Genomic DNA, 4550 nt, shown 5'->3' with positions numbered 1-4550 from the left:
TGCTTCAGGGATGAGATCTCCTCTTTTCAAGAACTTGTGCCCTCCCTGATTATCCCTCTCCCAGTCAGCATTAACCATACAGATATCACTAGAGATTTCATCATAATCTGGGTTCCCATTCACTCTTTCTTGGTACCCTGGCTCATCAAAATGTGCTGGCCTCAGTCCTAAGACCTTCATGATGGTCTTCGGACTAAAGTCTACTTTCACACCCCATACATTACTCTTGTAAGTTGGGGCACTGGTCATATCAAGCCTTGTAGTGTTAGCATAAAACTCCCTTATGATGTTTGCATTAATCCTGGTGATCAATGAGGTAAGCTCTTCCCATTTTCTCTTTCTGATCTTGGCTTTTATTTCCGGGCATCCATCGTCAGGTAGCTGGAAAGGGATTTCTGGATATATTTTTTTTGTCATTCATCCACCCAAGTTGCATTTGGTGGAACCATGATATGAACTTCCATTGATTATAGTCATTTTCACTTTCTTTAGTAATGGGTTCCTTTTCTCTCCTTCTCTTGAAACTTGAAGAAGATGCCATATCTTTCTTGATGATTACCCGAATAGAGGTCAAAGGTTTATGAAGAGGGATGGCTAGTATGATGCACTCTCGATGAAAAGGTGGTTTAAAAGCTAGGTAACGTTGTGGAAGCAAGTGAACAAGGATGATTTGCTACACATAAACCCGATTGTTGGGCTTTGGCTTTGGAGAACACAAGAGCTAAATTTTTTTAGAGTATAAGAAGTATGAAAACCTTAGTTCATACGCACGGTCCAAGAGAGGCCAATTATAGTAAGCTTTAATGAAGAATGGATGGTTAGGATTCTTTGGGAAATGTTATGAATGAAGGGTGTGCATGCAAGGTTGAATGAAGACAAAAGTTGCCTCTCCATTGAGCATATCCTTTTGGTTTTCTGGGTGTCTCTTCTCAAGATGTGCAGATTCTGATTCCCAAGAAGTTCCCTTCCAAACTATGTGACCTACTTTTTGTCTTCATGCTATCTTTACCATTCATTGCCTTGTCCCTTTCATTAAATAGTTCCTCTGCATACCTATCCATCATAATAAAGCAAAAGAAGTGAATACTAACAAGTGGCGGCAAGTACATGACAATTAATACTCAAAGCTAAAAAAATTGACTAGTATTCCTTATGATTGTTCAACCAACCGTGGCTCCTTTTGTGCTCTTATATAGTCTTGGAGGACACCAAACTTAGTGTTTGGCTATATGGTTCAAAGTGTTACTTCCTCCAAGTATTGTCATTGAGATCTCAATGGGATTAGTGTCACCTTTGGTTAAACCATCATGAGAAACACTTTATTTTTCTATCTTTAAACATGAACTAAAAATTATAAACATGGTTGCACTTTCATGAATTTCAAGACTCAAAAGAACTTTGACTCTCATGACTTGTTCTTACAATATATAGAACACCAAACTTAACGTTTGGCTATATACTCCAAGAAACACATGTCAAAATGGCAATATGATCATCATTTTTGAAAGGCATCTTAGTGTGCCTGTAGGCACACCAAACTTAGAATTGGATCATATGCTTCACAATGTCATGGATAGTTGTCAAATTTGTCTATGAGAGCTTGAATTTATGTTCGAGCAACAATTATTATTCATACTGAAGCATTAAAAGCAAGGAAACTAAATCATAGGCTGCCTCCCATGGAGCACTTCTTTAGCGTCATTAGCTTGACAGTTGGTTTACTGTTAGGGCGGATTGTAATGCCTCAAATCTTCTCCCCTCACAGTGAAGCTTTCTCCACTTGACTCCTTGATGATCTCTACATGTTCCAAGGAAAGGACCTTTTTGACTGTGAACACTTGAGGTAACTGAGATAGAAGTGTTGGAAGCTGTGTTGAGATTAGTGGATGGTGGGTGGATATCACCTTGTTTCCAGGGAAAAAACCTTCTGTAGGAATTTCTTATTTCTCCATCCTCTTGGCAATTTCTTCACCACTCTTTTCTCTTCTTCCAGTAGTGCTCCAGTGTCTCTTGTGTTAGGAAGTTTCTTGTTAGCTTCTCTTGGTTGCTTTATCTCTTGAAATTCTTGCTTGTTCACCAAGGATTGTTTCAGGGGTTTAGCTTCTGATTCACTGTTGCTTTGGGATCATCCTTCAGCTCTTTAGGTTCTGGCTCAGATTCAGATTTAGGTTTGAAAGCATGGAAGGTGAGATGTTCATCATGTATTCCCAGGATTAACTCTCCTTGTTCCACATCTATTAGTGCCCTAACAGTGGCTAGAAATGGTCTCCCCAGAATAATGGGATGGAGGTAACTTTCTTCCATGTCCAGAATAACAAAGTCAGTGGGAAGGAAAGTAATTTCCCACTTTGACCAATACATTCTCTACTACTCCTTCGGCTTGCTTCTGAGTTTTATCAGCCAATTGGATGATTACATCCGTGGATCTTAGCTCATTGATTTGCAACTTCTTCATAAGAGACAGATGCATCACATTTATGCTAGCTCCTAGATCACAAAATCCTCTGTCAATTTTTGTCTCTCCTATGGTACAGGGAATATGAAAGCTCCCTGGATCTTTTTTCTTCAGGATTATGTCCTTCTTGATGAGGGCACTATATTCCTTGTTCATTATCACTGTTTGTCCCCCTTTTAAGGTTGCTTTCTTGGTCAGCAGCTTTTTCATGCACTTGATGTATGTAGGCATCCGTTGGAGAGTTTTGATGAAGGGGATGTTGATACTGAGGGATGCAAACATGTCTAGGAATCTTGAATATGACTCTTCTTTCTCACTTCCCCTGAGTCTCTGGGGAAATGGTGCCCTTGGCATATAAGGTTTCAGCATTTCCTTCCTGATTAATTCTTTTCTCTGTACAGATCCAGTTCCTTGTTACTTTTTCTTCAAGTTACCCTGGGAACTTCCTTGGCTGTGCTTTATTTGCTTGCTGGTATCTTCTTCCAGGATTTCTTTATTTGCAAGAGTAACTGCCTTACACTCTTCCTATCTCACCTTCTTCATTTCTCCTCTTGGATTTTTCTCAGTGTCACTTGGAAAACTATCAGTGGACTTCAGAATCTACTGTGAAAGATGTCCTACCTGAGATTCGAGATTCTTAATAACCTCTCCTCAACTTTTTATACTACCTCTCACTTCTTCCTTAAATTTTTTCATGTCTTCAGATTTCTTGCAAAGATTTGCAAGCATAGTTTCCATTTTGGACATTCTGTCATCATCATGTGGTGATAGTTGGTTGGGATTAGGGTATTGAGAATGGTTATTGTGGTTTTGGTAAGGTGGTTGTGAGTAAGTGTTTTGTGTGGTCTGGTATGGTCTTTAGTTGGAGTGTTGGTGAGTGGAGTTGTTATACTGGTTTGGATTATGGGGTCTGTGGTCTTGGCCTTGGTTTTGTTGGTTTTTCCACCCAAAGTTTGGGTGGTTCTTCCAACCAGGGTTATAGGTTTTAGAATATGGATCATGAGATTGTCTAGATGCATTTCCAATGTAATTAGCTTCCTCCCAGTTAACTCATTCTTCTGTGTCCAACTCTCCTTGAGGTGATGGTTGAGTGTGGATGGCTGCAGCCTGATTCTTCTCCATTTGCTTGGTCAATTCAGCCAGTTGCTTGGTGATCATCTTATTCTGGGCCAGGATTGCATCCATATGGTTTAATTCCGTGACTCCCCTGTTTTTGCTTCTGTCTGAAGCATAAAAGTACTCATTGTTAGCCACTGTCTCTATAACATCAATGGCTTCTTCAATGGTCTTCTTCTTGTTAAGGGAACCTCCAGATGAATAGTCTACAACTTTCTTTGATTCACAATTCAGCCCTTCATAAAAGATATGAAGTTGCACCCACTCATTAAACATATCAGAGGGGCATTTCCTTGTCAAATCTTTGAATCTCTCCTATGCTTCATAAATAGTCTCACGATCCTACTGTCTGAATGTCTACACTTTAGTTCTGAGCCTGTTTACTTTTTGTGGAGGGTAGAACCCTTCTAAGAATCTATTCACTACATCCTCCCAAGTTGTGAGGCTCTCCTTTGGAAATGATTCTAGCCATTTTGATGCTTTGTACCTCAAATAAAATGGAAATAGCAACAACCTATAGGTGTCAGGATGAACACCATTAGATTTAACTGTGTCACATATCCTTAGGAATTTAGTGAGATGATCATTAGGGTCCTCTTGGGCACTTCCTCCAAAAGAACAGTTGTTTTGCACAAGAGTTATGAGCTGAGGCTTCAATTCGAAACTATTAGCATGGATAGTTGGCTTTTGAATGCTGCTACCACAATTTTTTGGGTTTGGATTGATGTATGATTCCAGAACTCTCCTTTCTTGTCCAGCAGGGGTGGCTGCACCTCCTTTGGCATGATTGTTCACCTCTCCTTCATGATGATTTTCCATATCATCCTCCATGGTTATGTCCAAGTCTTCCTCCTCTTCTTTTGCACCAACAGCCCTCTTTCCTCTTGCTTCCCTCCTTAATCTCAGAAAAGTTCTTTCTGGTTCACTGTCAAATGAGGTTGAGGTTTCCTTTCTCCTACCTGTCATACAATGAACAAGT

At 39.9% G+C, this 4550-nt stretch overlaps 1 non-coding gene across 1 annotated transcript; it reads left to right on the top strand.

Moving 5' to 3' along the window:
- The first annotated feature begins 3845 nt into the window (after positions 1 to 3845).
- Positions 3846 to 3949, top strand: LOC112746401 (small nucleolar RNA R71). Its single transcript, XR_003174287.1, has one exon. It is a non-coding gene; the product is annotated as a small nucleolar RNA R71 (small nucleolar RNA).
- The last annotated feature ends 601 nt before the right edge of the window (positions 3950 to 4550 follow it).

This window comes from Arachis hypogaea, chromosome 14 (assembly GCF_003086295.3).
Source record: "Arachis hypogaea cultivar Tifrunner chromosome 14, arahy.Tifrunner.gnm2.J5K5, whole genome shotgun sequence".
NCBI lineage: Eukaryota > Viridiplantae > Streptophyta > Magnoliopsida > Fabales > Fabaceae > Arachis > Arachis hypogaea.
The sequence above is the reverse complement of the archived record's forward strand: the minus strand, read 5'-3'. Positions and strand labels throughout refer to the sequence as shown.